Genomic DNA, 15908 nt, shown 5'->3' on the forward strand with positions numbered 1-15908 from the left:
TTAGGACTGGCTAGGTATGATCCTCCCCCCCCCACAATCCCTACCGAAGCTTTGACTGGACTGATGGTGGGAGAGGGTGTAGGGGGGAGGGGGGGTTGAAGCCCCTCCCCCCCTCCCCCTACCGCAGTCGCAGTCACCAAACGTCGCCACCTGGCAGGCCGCACGGCCGCAGCTGACGCCACCGTCGCCGCCGCACCTGCGGAACTGGGATGGAGAACTCGAGATGGATGAAAGTTACAAGGAAAGGTTGTTGTGTTGCACCAGCTGTTATGTTCCACCTGTTGTTGTGTTGCACCAGCTGTTGTGTTCCACCTGTTGTTGTGCTGCACCAGCTGTTGTGTTCCACCTGTTGCTGCGCTGCACAAGCTGCTGTGTTCCACCTGTTTTTGTGTCGTACCTGCTGTTGTGTTGCACCAGCTGTTGTGTTGCTCCAGCTGTTGTGTTCCGCCCCCATATACCAATACTTGGATATGTATATGTAAATATACGATCCTGAAACGAAAGGGGGAGCTTGCATGTAGTCTATAATTCATACACCACACACACACACACACACAACACACACACACACACACACACACACACACACACCGCCATCAGTTCCTCTCACTCATCTTGTGGCCACAGTTTCATCCATCACAAATCACAGTTAACACAGCAATATCCCAGCCCTTAACACGACACGAGCCAGACTGTATCATAGCTCTGATGTCTGTGATGGCCTTGAGTTGCGTCATAACATTTTCTTTATAACTTTAAAAACTTTATTTGTCTAGATATACATAGATGAAGTATTTCAGTAATAGTATGGATGAAGTGGTACATATGCAAGGGGGTAGGTGGAGGCGAGCATAGGATGTCATAATGTAGCATTTGTTTCTCTCTGAAGTACTGAACACTGTCAACAAAGATGAATAATATGTTCTCATGAGGGTAGAGGTTATTCATTAATCTCCAGGACATTTGGAGAATCTGATGTGATTCATGTATATGGATGGAGGGCGTGGGAGAGGATGAGGGGGGTGGGGGATGATGATCGCAGGTAAATATGGCAACACGAAGGGGGAATATAGTCGCTTGTATGCATATGTCTGAAGCAATTGTGTAGTGTATTCAGGATGTATGATAAGTTTAAGGGACTACTAAGTTATTCTCAAGTGAAATTCACAACGCTGGGAGTGAGGGAGCGTGAGTAACTAAGGAAAAAAACCATCTACCAGACTTGACCATGAGGCAGGAGTAGCACGTAGACCTCACCGCCTATCACTCCTTGTGTGTTGAGTATGCTCACTGCTACCACGTGTGTTGAACGATCATTTGTCTTAGTTTCATCCTTAATTGCTTTCAGCCATTAGTTCAGTATTCTTTCGTGGGTTTCAGTCATGAGTGGAGGTTTCTTATTCCGTTGGATAAAATGTTCAAGACTTTGTGTATCTTTGTTCTTCCTGGAATGGCGAATATTTTTTGCTCGTCTGTGGCATATTCCACATAATTCCTGCACATATGATGTCTCTGTTTCCTCCAAACTGTCAAGTTTTTCTTTTAATGCCAAGTTATTTTCGTTCATTTTCGTATATTTTGTAATTGATTAACATATATCTTTCCCAGATTATCATAATATGTCCTTCCCTTCTAACGTGTGCATAGTTTATGTTCATATGAAGTTCTTCATTTATGAGGTATTTCTAATTTCTCTCGAGTATGTTCATCAGCGCTGAATTAGTTGTGGTCATACAACACAAATTACTATGGTTCACTACATTCGATATGGCATCTCTCGTTTATATATCCTACGAACACATTGTATCATAGGCATTCTACCTCTCTCGGTGAAAGTTCTTATTGACACACACCGGCCCATTATCTGACCTGATGGTACAATCTTCTCTGAGAGAGAGAGAGAGAGAGAGAGAGAGAGAGAGAGAGAGAGAGAGAGAGAGAGAGAGAGAGAGAGAGAGAGAGAGAGAGAGATCAACTAATACAAAATACTCATTGATTCTTCCATCGCTCGCTGGCAACAACCTCTCAGTGTCTATAACTTTTGTAAGAATCACGATAATTACTTTTTATTCACCATGAACACAAAAAACGGAGTGCAAGGTACACTATTCCTTCTCTGAAGGAAAAGAAAATGTTGAAAGAACTGAAAAATACCATATTTAATTCTGGGGTAGACGTGAAAAATTCTTGACAGGGAAAGTTTAGAAATTAGACACCAAAAGAGAATTCTGGAGGTGTGGAATGTGAATTATTTGATAAAGTGGAGAAAAAATTAGACGAAAGTATGAAGAAAATGAATGTCGAATTTGAAAATAAAATCACTGTTGGTTATGAACAGCGAAATACGTTTCCCTTCAGAATTACAAAAGAAATATATAAAGATAGATACGATAATCAGTGAAAAACGATATGATGCAAATAGGAAACTGAAGGAAAATATATGAATGAATGAAGTTGGTTGAGAAATACAGAATGAAAAAAGGACTACATTGAGATTGACAAAAAAATTGATAGAAATTATGTATTGATTGGAAATATCTTGAATAACGGTAGATGGAAAATTGGTTCATCATGTGACCCAGTGAATGAGAAAATGATAAGGAAGAGAATGAAGGATTATGCATTTTTCATGAGGGAGGTTCCTCGTGTATGTAACACACACACACACACACACACACACACACACACACACACACACACACACACATACACACACACACGTGCATCCGTGGTTTCTTCGTTAACGAAGCTGACCCTGATACGCGCCCGAGGCTACCTGGGTTCGATTCCTGGGAGAGGCAATGAGACCACCACCAACCCTGCTGTTCATCCTCCTCTCGAGGCTGGTCGAAAAGTGAGTACCGAGGCTTCGTCTGGTGTGTAACAGGCGACCTGATGATACCCTTTTAAGTTAACGAATCGTTGAACAGTTCTTCGAAAGTGGGGGATGAATGGTTCTCTCACCACAAAGGATCCATCCTTTCTCTGCTGATGATCGTGACGCAGCCATGAAGCTCTTGGAACCCTTGAAGAAGGGATCCTACGGGTATTAGGGACAGCGCCAAGAACAAACGAAGAATGGCTACATTTGCTAACATTGATTCTCTGACGAACACACGCTATCTCTACATCTATAAATCTCGCGCTATAAACTTATAAGACTCTGTTAACGGACCTGTGATTAGAAGCGTGATAAGTTGTGTGTTGTAACAACAGTCTTGTAGAGAGGGAATGTCTTGTGCCTATAAGGCTTGAAAGGACGTGTACAGAGAAACACACACACACACATACACACTCACACACACACACACACACACACACACACACACACACACACACACACACATACACACACACACATGTTATTATTGAACCCTGACGCTTTTCAACATGTGGAGACGTTACTGGCTAGAGAAATCTCTCTCTCTCTCTCTCTCTCTCTCTCTCTCTCTCTCTCTCTCTCTCTCTCTCTCTCTCTCTCTCTCTCTCTCTCTCTCTCTCTCTCTCTCTCTCTCTCTCACACATCATAACATGTACTTGTCGTCGTAATATTATGTACATCAACATGGCTTCTATAAGCCAGAGGCAGCACGCAGGTTTCGCCTTCTGATGGCTTTATAAGATGTCATTCTTACATTACTGACTTAGTCTTACCCGGCCGTCGCCACACGCACACCACCGTGCCCTGTAACTTTACACAGAGCATCAACCACTAATGTTTGTCCACTCGGATTAAAGCAAGTCTTTTTTATTGGGGAGGAGGAGGGTGGGGGGGTCGGGGGGGTGGTATAAGAGTTGCATTAACGTCAGAAAAAGATAAAACGATTTTTTTCTAACAAAGTTTATTTTGACTTGTGGAATGTATTTACAGTCACTGAGTCTGATAACTTACTGTGGCTGTAATACTTATGTGTGTGTTTGTGTGTGTTTGTTTGTGTGTGTGTGTGTGTGTGTGTGTGTGTGTGTGTGTGTGTGTGTGTGTGTGTGTGTGTGTGTGTGTGTGTGTGTATGGTATCTACGTATTTGTGTATCTATGCGTAAATACCTTTCATTAATCATTCGTAATTACCTATTTGTTCTGTAGGGAGAGAGTTTTACACTCTTGGGTGCATGATGTCCACAGACAGTGTCACTGTTCAGTTTACTCCACTCGTCCATTATTTTTCCTTTTTTTTTTTTTGCTATACAGTTACTTCGTTACGACTTTTCTAACAACTTTGTCGGTCAGTTTCACATATTGTCCTCTGCTTGTTCTGTTCTTACATTTTGCGATGCCCTGTTCGCTGTTGACTATCATCAAACAGGTTCAAAAACACAGTGGTTATGATCAGGTCACCCTGCACTTTTCTTTCTTCTATATTGGAAACATTCAAGGATTCTAACCTTTCCCAGTAACTCACCACTCTTCATTATGGTGTCCTTCTTGTTGCCCTCCTCTGGACCTCCTCTATTAGCTCTCTCAGCCTCTGTGAGTGTGGTGACCAAACATAAGCACTATATTCTAGTTCTAGCCTAACGTAGGATATGAATATCTTGCTGAACATTTTCTCATTCATTGACTTGAATATCATTCTGATATTTGCCAGCAGACAGTTGGTCTCCTTAACTATCCATCTGAAATTTGGCTCCAGCCAAAAGTAAGACGAGTTCAAAAAAATACAAGTAGAAACATTTTCCATCACAGTGAGATGTGTAAAGTAAAACATGTATATGGAGAGAGTAGCAAGATCAGCAGATTACTGCTGGATAAGGCTAGGCTATAGGCATTATTGGCACTTTGGCCAAACTAGAGGTGGTGAACGTCCACTTTTTGCAGTCTGTAAAACCTCCCGTATGTAATCTGTGTCATGAATCGTATATAATGAACCAGTTTTGTAACCGACTTTGAAATATTAGTCCACTGTGGTCATACAACGACCCTTTGTGACCTCTGTAATCCTTTTGCGCTACCGCTCGCAGGTTGAACATGGGCGGCACAATAAACTTGCGTGTGTTACCCGCACAAATCAATCAAATCAATGTTATGGACGTTGTCCACCTCCAGTGTTGTGTGTGTGTGTGTGTGTGTGTGTGTGTGATCACTATTTGTGTGTTAACGAAGAAGAAGTTTTACACTCGTGTTGCCCCGTCTTTTAGCCTTGTGTATATGTACCTTGTTTTCGCTTTTATGTGTACGTAAACTACATATACACTAAGATATCCCAGCGTAAGCCAGGTCCTCATTTACCGACTAGCTCCGAGGGGAGGATGAACAGCTATGTTAAATGTGGGATGACGGCAGTGCCCAGGATTCGAATCCGGGAGTGGGGGCCCGTGCGACGCTAACCACTACACCACGGAGATCCCCTCCCTGGATCTCCTCCATCAGTTCTTTGTTCTATTTTAAGAGCGGTAACCAATCTTGAAAGTCATGTATCTAACTGTTGCTTAATGTAGTAACAGTTTCCGAAGATGTGGTCCTGGCGACACGTTATGTACACAAGTTGACTCGTCCCTCTCACACATTGATTCCTGCTGCTTCCATCTTACTAGACAATACTTATACCACACAGTTCCTCCACCATTGTCCCACCCTCCTTACTTAACAATTACTACGAATGAACTTCCTCAACAACATATAAGATCAACTTCAGAGTTCCTCTAGATCCTCTTGTGACTGATGTAATCCACGTCAATCTACACTTTTCTTATTACCATGTTACTGTCTGCAAACATGTGTGTGTGTGTGTGTGTGTGTGTGTGTGTGTGTGTGTGTGTGTGTGTGTGTGTGCGTGTGTGTGTGTGCGTGTGTGTGTGTGTGTGTGTGTGTGTGTGTGTGTGCGTGTGTGTGTGCGTGTGTGTGTGTGTGCGTGTGTGTGTGTGTGTGTGTGTGTGTGTGTGCGTGTGTGTGTGTGTGTGTGTGTGTGTGTGTGTGTGTGTGTTGGCGTGACAAATCGCCATCACAACTGTCGTCATCATCAATCTTGACGATGGTGACTATAAATATATGTAAACAGGTGTGGACATAGCCTCAAGCACCGGTGCGTGTATATAAACATATCCATATTCATATAAACATATGTTCACGAGATATATTGGTAGAATTGTGGACACGTTCGTAGAAAAGTACTTGGCAATACTCACTTACATATATACGAGATCATACATCTTGAATCTTTAGGTAGATATGCAAAAATACACACACACACATATATCATATATATATATATATATATATATATATATATATATATATATATATATATATATATATATATGATATGTGTGTGTGTGTGTGTGTGTGTGTGTGTATGAGTGTGTGAAGGTGAAATCGCTCTTCAGTAGGAGTTCATATGATTTTATTTAACACGTAATTTTTCTATACATATGACACAACATGTTTCACGGAGACAATCTGCCCCATCGGGTGTAAACATTTCATTTTTTTTTTCTTTTAATGTCAACACCACCACAAAAATTGCGTCTCTCCTCTGTCATTCTAGACGAAAGAGCAAAAGAGAAATTAGAACAGAATAATCCACATATGAGCGACGTGTGGAGTAAGCCAAGCGATACCCCGGATTAGTGGAACCATCGATAATCTCTGGATTAGAGGATTACAGAACTGGATTACTCAGGAAAACGTAATTTGTGTCGGGAGGAGAAGGCCTATGTTGGGGGTATGGGCGAGTACACAATGGTGTTGTGAAGCCTAGCATTATGATGGCCTTCAGTCTGGTATCTCATTACTACTGCGTCACTCATCCCAACATTATTGATCATCAAGTGTCTGTCAAGTGTGTATATATATATATATATTTATAGAATATGTGTGTGTGTGTGCGTGTGTGTGTGTGTGTGTGTGTGTGTGTGTGTGTGTGTGTGTGTGTGTGTGTGTGTGTGTGTGTGTGTGTGTGGTGTGCGCTGCAAGGTTAGTGCAAACGTTTTACTATTTGCATATGTTTTCAATTTCTTATAAGTCAACTGTGCAAACACACACACACACACACACACACACACACACACACACACACACACACACACACACACACACACACACACACTTCATCTCACAACATACAAGGCAGACCAGACCTGCAGTGGAACATATAACTGCGGATATGAACCCGCCTCATTCCATATTCTGACGTGAGATAAATTGAAATGTTCCCATTAGAAGAATCATCGTGCGTGATGAATAGATGTATTAGTTCCCCTTGCCTTGTATCTCCCAGTCTTTAGTCACATATTTGAGAACAATTTTCACAAAGAATTAGAAGCAAACAAGTGCAAGATTAACTAAACCAGTTGAAGGTAATGGAAAGGTGGTTTACTGTCAGGTATTCTTTTGATCGGTCGATCCAATCTCCACCTGTCCTTTGACCCTCTTTTCATCTGTCTTCCCTATCTTTACCTACCCTCTCTACCCTCCTTTTTATCTATCTTACCTATCTGTACCTACCCTCTCTACCCTCCTTTTATAAGTGGCCTCTTGCACTCACTACGTTCCTATCATCTCCCTCAGATTTTCCTTCTTATTTACCTCCTTACTGCCGCCACTATGGCCAGCGTGTGTCTCGTTCCCCCAGCATTAAGGCTTGTCTTTCGTATCTATTGGCATTATCTTCAGCCAAGCCACCATTCTCACGTACCTCGCTCACACACACCATCATCTCCAAGACCATTATTACCATCAACGCTGCCTCGTATACCACCACCACTGAAACCATTGGCATCACCACTACCCTCCTCCGTTATCATCAGGATCATCACTATTACCATTATCACCATCGCTACTATCACCACCATTATCACCATCGCTACCATCTTCACCGCAACTACCACGATAACCATAGTCACCATCACATCACTACTATCACTATCATCATTATCACCACCATCGCCACCATTTTAACCACCAACACCAACATTATCACCACCATCACCAACATTATCACCACCAACATCACGGTCCTCCTCCACCATCACCAGTCACAGTCCTCCTCTACCATCATTTTCACCACCACCAACACCATTCCTCTCCACCACTGGACCATCATTTTCACCAGCACCACCACCAATAGCAGTCCTCTCCACCACTCCACCGTCCCGTGCTCCGTCCAAGGTAATTAATGGCTGGCGTCTGATCTGGTATCAGCTGGGAAGGTTAGGTCGCTGTCAAAACAAACAAACAGGTTCTCTATCTGGCCAACAGAAATATTAATTAACACACGTCACCCCTCCATCATGCTGCCCCTCCACAACCTGGAGGGACACGTCACCCCTCCATCATACTGCCCCTCCACAACCTAGAGGGAGGGACACGTCAACCCCTCCATCATGTCACCCCTCCACCACGTGGAGGGACACGTCATCCCTCCATTATGTTACCCCTCCACAACCCGGAGAGAGGGACACGTTACCCCTCCATCATGCTACCCCTCCATCACCTGGAGGGACACGTCATCCCTCCATTATGTTACCCCTCCACAACCCGGAGAGAGGGACACGTCACCCCTCCATCATGCTACCCCTCCATCACCTGGAGGGACACGTCACCCCTCCATCAAGTTGCCCCTCCACAAACGTGAAGGCGAGAGTAACAACCATTCTTATTAAAGACAAGGACGATCATAGAAATGGCCTCTAATAATCTGAACGCAGAAAACGTGAAGCAGAAAACACATTTCAAGATTAGAATCACCCTCGATATGTGCCCTTCACCCATACTGCCACTGAAATGCGTTGCCTATGTTCATCTAGACAATAGATATATTGAAACTAAGGTAACTAGAATGGAAGTCCTCATCGGTCGCTGGCCGTAAAACCCAACAGACACTCCTATTACATGGGTACATAACACCATTCCATGTTTCCTCCGCTTCTGTATTCGTAACTTCTACTGTATTTATTCTCTCAGTCTGCAACCAATACTCTGAAGATATGGTAATACACGAAAGCGCTCAGGATTCTTGTGTTTCATTTTCCTAATAGTAATTCTACATTTATGAAGTCATGTGTTTGATTCTCTCTCTCTCTCTCTCTCTCTCTCTTCTCTCTCTCTCTCTCTCTCTCTCTCTCTCTCTCTCTCTCTCTCTCTCTCTCTCTCTCTCTCTCTCTCTCTCTCTCTCTCTCTTATATATATATATATATATATATATATATATTGTGTGTGTGTGTGTGTGTGTGTGGTGTGCTTACCCCTCCAAACCCCTTTTGGAAAGGGGCCGTCATCCCCCCATTTTGTTTCCCCCCCACCAAACCGGGGAAAGGGGCACGTCCCCCCTCCCCTCATGTTCCCCTCCATCCCTTGGGGGGGACACCCCTCACCCCTCCTCATGTCCCCTCCACAAAACCCGGGGGGGGACCCCGTCACCCTCCTTTGTTACCCCCCCACAACCGGGGGAGGGACACGTCAACGTCACCCCTCCATCATGCTGCCCCTCCACAACCTGGAGGGAGGGACACGTCACTCCTCCATCGTGCTACCCCTCCACCACCTGGAGGGACACGTCATCCCTCCATCATGCTACCCCTCCACCACCTGGAGGGACACGTCACCCCTCCATCATGTTGCCCCTCCACAACCTGGAGGGAGGGACACGTCACCCCTCCATCATGCTACCCCTCCATCACCTGGAGGGAGGGACACGTCACCCCTCCATCATGCTGCCCCTCCACAACCTGGAGGGAGGGACACGTCACCCCTCCATCATGCCACCCCTCCATCACCTGGAGGGACACGTCACCCCTCCATCATGTTGCCCCTCCACAAACGTGAAGGCGAGAGTAACAACCATTGTTATTAAAGACAAGGACGATCATAGAAATGGCTTCTAATAATCTGAACGCAGAAAACGTGAAGCAGAAAACACATTTCAAGATTAGAATCACCCTCGATATGTGCCCTTCACCCATACTGCCACTGAAATGCGTTGCCTATGTTCATCTAGACAATAGATATATTGAAACTAAGGTAACTAGAATGGAAGTCCTCATCGGTCGCTGGCCGTAAAACCCAACAGACACTCCTATTACATGGGTACATAACACCATTCCATGTTTCCTCCGCTTCTGTATTCGTAACTTCTACTGTATTTATTCTCTCAGTCTGCAACCAATACTCTGAAGATATGGTAATACACGAAAGCGCTCAGGATTCTTGTGTTTCATTTTCCTAATAGTAATTCTACATTTATGAAGTCATGTGTTTGATCTCTCTCTCTCTCTCTCTCTCTCTCTCTCTCTCTCTCTCTCTCTCTCTCTCTCTCTCTCTCTCTCTCTCTCTCTCTCTCTCTCTCTCTCTCTCTCTCTCTCTATATATATATATATATATATATATATATGTGTGTGTGTGTGTGTGTGTGTGTGTGTGTGTGTGTGTGTGTGTGTGTGTGTGTGTGTGTATAAAGCCACTCCTTGTTTACGCATACAAAACAAAGTGTTTTAGAAACAACATCGCAAGTCATGCTAGTGGTTGTATGGCCACTCAAAGTAACACAGTAGATCAGTACTTTTCAGGGGTTATGTGTTTTTGTGATTATACATTTGAATAGGAAATATGTTCCTACTACAACGAAGTGATTGCTCTTCTGATCTGTATACCAATTGTGCTGGTATACATGGCCAGGTGTTATACGAAGGCCAGTATTATAAGGAGGTAGGTGGCATATACAGATGGTTCGCTATACGAGGTACTTGTCATGCAGGAGGTGAGCACGCATTTGTTGTGTCAGTTGATGGAAATGGTCTGGCTATAATAGATTTCTTGAGCACAAGGGCACGACTTCTGAGCACGACGGCATGACCCTTGAGCACAACGACACGACCCATGACCACAAGAGTAATGATAAGCACGAAGGTACGACCCTTGAGGACGGCAGTACGACCTTTGAGCATCAAGGTACGGCTGTTGAGCACGAGACTGCAGTCCTTGAGCACAACAGTACGACTCTTGAGCACGAAGATTCCACGTTTGAGCGCGACTGTTCCACCTTTGGGCACGATGGTACGACCCTTGGGTATGATAACGTGCCATTAAGGCCAGGGTCATGGTTATCATATCCAAGGGTCGTACCGTCATGATCAAGGGTCATACCTCCGTGCCGTCGTCATGTGAAGGAAGTGATGTAACACATCATCAGTGAAGACATGGGAGTCGGGGTCCACTTCGAAGTCACTTCGATGTGATCACTTCAAGAGGTGTTCCAACCTTTTGGTGCAGGAGTTGTGTATGGCCTGTGTGAGGGAGTTGTAAGCGTACATGTGCGTGTTGGTGAAATGTGAGGCAGGTGTGGAGAGGACACACCTGCATGGGGAGACAAACACTTATGGAAACAGAAACACAGACAGGTAACCAAACAGCACACTCTGTTTGGTTTATGCCCTGTAGAAATAGTAGCCTTTTTTCTATGACTGATAGAGTGTATCCCTGTTATCTTCAACAGTTTATACCTGTCATTTATAACATGTTAGTCCTCTTGTATATAACAGTCTATACCTGTTATTCACAGCAGTCTACACTTGCTATCTACAGACGTTTACCCGATCATCCACGTCGTCTTTACACTTATTAACCACACCAGTCTCCACCTGTTATCTACAATTGTTTACACCTATTGTCTACAGGGGTTTAAACATGTCATAGATATTGGTTAACACCCAGAAAATACATCAGTTTACATCTTTTATCTACAGCAAATTACACCGTTTATATGTAATAAGCAATTTAAACCCGTTATCTGCAGCAGTTTACACCTGTTATCTCCGCAGTTTTAGACACAGGTTTACATCTGACACCTGCGAAAGTTATCAACTTAGTAAACTCTTTGGTTTACAGAAGAAAATCCTTTGTCTTTTAAGAGCAGGCGACTGATTGGCTCTCCTAAAAACAGTTTTCTTGGTTTCTTTTTATTAGTTATCACTTTAGATGAATAATGTGTTCGTTACTTACTTTTAGATGTGGTTTCATGTACCCACTGTTGTCTACTGTTCCCTATTTTTATTCTATGAAGAATAGGGTCATACTGTACTGTCTCACCGACTTATGAACCTGTGAAAATTGTTATATAAACCACATATGATGTTTAAACCCACTATGTACCTCATAATTATTAATTCCTTGCTTACGATATTCATTTTGTGTATAACTTCTATCACATGTCTCATATTTTTCCACTCTATTACCGTCTATGATTTATATACTCTATCGTTGTATTGTAGAACCATGATGATTCTGGACATTACAAATGCCTACTCTGTTCTTCACTTGATGAACATAAACTACAACACTATATTTGCGAACGTTCCAAAATCAAGTGATTTCAGACCTCAAGTCTTACTGTTTCAACAGCTTTGTGATGACTTTATTGATATATTTATTGAAGACATTCTGACATCATATCCAAAGTTCGTCATGCCCTAAGCTATGTAAGCACCTGGTGTAATCATGCCCAGTACAAGCACGTTCTGTAACTACAATGTCCAGTGTGTTATGTTGCTTGTGAGGCACGGTGTCAAATGCTTTCTGGCACTCCAGATACAAACAATGCAGCCAAACCTTCTCTTTTGTCCAATCCACCCAAGCTTTCTCTTTTGACAAAAAACAGAGCTCACTCTCTCGTAGAAATAATCTATGAGGTACGTAACACATGAACTCCTTTCCAGGAAGCCATTCACCTCACATAGGCAACTTCTCATCTGCAGGAATTCATCCATTTGCTTTCTGATCATCACTTCCATGACCTCACAGACCACACTCCTCTGGGAAACAGGTCCTTTGTGTGAATGTTATTTCCGATTACCTTTCTTAGATACAAGTAACACGTTTGCCTTTTATCACTAACTTGGCATTGTGTGTGTGTGTGTGTGTGTGTGTGTGTGTGTGTGTGTGTGTGTGTGTGTGTGTGTGTGTGTGTGTTCAATTGTAACATCCCAACAGTAAAAGTTGAAAACTGTGTAGGGAAGAATCCATAAGGAGTTTTTGTAATCTTAAAGTGTAATCCACTACCGTCCCTCAGTGCTCCACCACAAGTAATCACAAAGCCATATGTATATATATTTTTCCCTATAAATTCTAAATGATTCTTGTTCCAAATGAGGAATACCGTCTTTGAGCTTAGCCGCACCGCCCCCCAGCATGGCATGAATGCCGTCTGGGGCATCCATGCTGCGCTCTGATACACCAAGGAATATGCCAGAGCTCCGGCATAAATGAATAACCAAAGCACCGACGCCTAATCCACTCATAACATTATACATTCAAGCTGCCATGCAAATGAAATGACATTCAAATTACCGAGACACATGCTAAACTCGGTATGAGGCCGGGGGGGGGAGAGAGAGAGAGAGAGAGAGAGAGAGAGAGAGAGAGAGAGAGAGAGAGAGAGAGAGAGAGGAGCACAGTGAGGAAAGGAAGGGGTAAACGAGGGAGGAGGGAAGGACCCCTGCAATAGTGGGAGGAAGGATAGGGATGTGGAAAGACGAGGAGTGACCGCGGTTCTGCATACAGGGATAGACGGATAGATATACCCCAGCGTCAAGAAGGCTTACTGAAGGATTGTAGGAGTCATAAACGGAGTGTGTAGGATCGAGGGAGAGGTGCGACATCACCAGGGAGAGGTGCGACATCACCAGGGAGAGGTGCGACATCACCAGGGAGAGGTGCGACATCACCAGGGAGAGGTGCGACATCACCAGGGAGAGGTGTGACATCACCAGGGAGAGGTGCGACATCACCAAGGAGAGGTGTGACATCACCAGGACCCGGAAGCGGAGCGGAAGGGACGGGGATGAACGGCTGGAGGAGGTCAGACGCCAGACTTGAGGTGAGAGGTCATTCCCAGGTCAGTGACATCGTATACTGTGTCCTGGACAGGACATTACAGGCACTGGACCAGGTCGCATGGTGTGCCCTGGGCTAGACATTACAAGCACTGGACCAGGTCACATGCTCTGGCATGGGGAGTACATTACAGGCACTAGACCAGGTCACATATTGTGTCCTGGGCAGGACATTACAGGCCCTGGACCAATATGGGAAGCAAGTTACAGACGTGGACTGTAGGCTCCTTTGAGTTACAGATACATGGGCAGTGGAGAAGCATAAGGCAAGATACACATCATTACATAATGAAACTCATGGTCTTGCGTAACCCGGGTACAGCAGCAGTTCGAGTACAGCAGTGGGACGTCCTCATGCACGTCAGTTCTGAACCATTTACTGAATTCATAAAACCTGTGACCTGGAGGTCAGGACTCTGTGATAAAGCGGCAGTGTATTATGTAACGCTGTAGCGTGTGTTTATATGGGACATGGCATAGCTTAACAATGATAATGATGATAATGTTGATCATCATCATAATAATAATAGAGATGAATAAATAGAATGATAATTATTTTGATAATAATGGTAATAATGATGATAATAACAATAATGATGATAATGATAATAATGATAATGATAATAATAATAATAATAATAATTTTCCAAAAGAAGGAGCAGAGGGGGGCCAGGTGAGGATATTCCAAAAAAGGCCCAGTCCTCTGTTCTTAACGCTACCTCGCTAACGCGGGAAATGGCGAATAGTTTGAAAGAAAGAAAGAAATAATAATGATAATAATGATAATAATAATGATAATGATAATGATAATATCAACGTTGCACCATGTTCAGTCAGAAGCTGTGAACATAAGTAACCTAAGTGTAAGTGTATGCATGACCACGTCTGTGTTGATGATCCTTACACGCACATACATTAGTTTAAGGACATCAGCACGAACACGGTCGCCCTCCTAGATCTCTTCACCAGAACTCAAGTGTAAAAGATTTACAGGAGGCGGAGGAAGAGGAGGATGAAAATCAGCGTAAATGGAGGACTCTAATTGTTTGTTCTGTTCACGTTTGAACAAGGCATATGTTATTCGATGTTCTGTATATTTAGAGGACTTTTCATATGATGCCTACACCCTCCCCTCAAGAAAAAGGAAAACGGGACGAAAATCGAAAATTCTTCTGTGTAAGGACATAAAATTTTCTCCCCGTGTTCTTCGGGGGTAAAATCTCCTCTCCAGCTGCCCTGTGGGGCAAGAAAGTGCTTCTCCAGTGGTGTGTGATCAAATATGTTCCCCTCCTCTGTACTGCTGGACAAAAGAGTTCTTTTTCACTGGTCTATTCACCAAAATGTTTTTTCATGTGTTCTGCAAGATAAAACAGTTTTTGTTCACTGTTATACAACTCAAAAATGTTCTTTCTCGTTGGATTTTGACACTAAAATTCTCCCCCATTTGTTCAAAGATATGAACCTAAGTTTTCTTTTCCTGTTCTTCTACATGTTCTCCTCTTCTATCTTCCTATAGGACAAGTTCTTCCCTTCTGTTCTCCTGCATAACACGTTCTTCCCTCCTGTTCTACAAAGCGAAAAAAAAGTCATTATCTACCCCCAGTTCTCTACACCATTCTACGAACCAAAAACATTTCTCAGATCAAACGAAAATGTTCTTCAAGGACTCACGAACCAGCCATAACAGTACGTAATTTCCCGTCACACGCCCGTCACGCCTCCGTAGCGTGACGGGCGTGTGACAGCGCCGGCCGTAACACCCAATGCGCTACTGACAGAACTAAGAGCAGGGGTGTGTGTGGCGGGGGGGGGGGGGGAGGTATAGTAACAGGGGGGGTCAACGGAGGGGGAGGAGGGTATGTCCATCAAGGGGGGGGGAGGGGGACATACGTCAGCTGGTGGAGCTTGATTGAAAGTTGACGTGATGGTGCGTGGGCAACGAGCACAAAGGATTGTCCTAGTATGTGTGACGGGTCCGGGGGGGGGGGGGGGATATGTCACTCCTCCTCCTCTGCCCCCCCCCCCTCCCCCAATTCGGACTCAAAAGCGCGGGAAGTCGTATTCGGTGCATGGTACCGGGGGAGGGG

The sequence above is a fragment of the Panulirus ornatus genome, chromosome 10, assembly GCF_036320965.1.
Source record: "Panulirus ornatus isolate Po-2019 chromosome 10, ASM3632096v1, whole genome shotgun sequence".
Taxonomy (NCBI): Eukaryota; Metazoa; Arthropoda; class Malacostraca; order Decapoda; family Palinuridae; genus Panulirus; species Panulirus ornatus.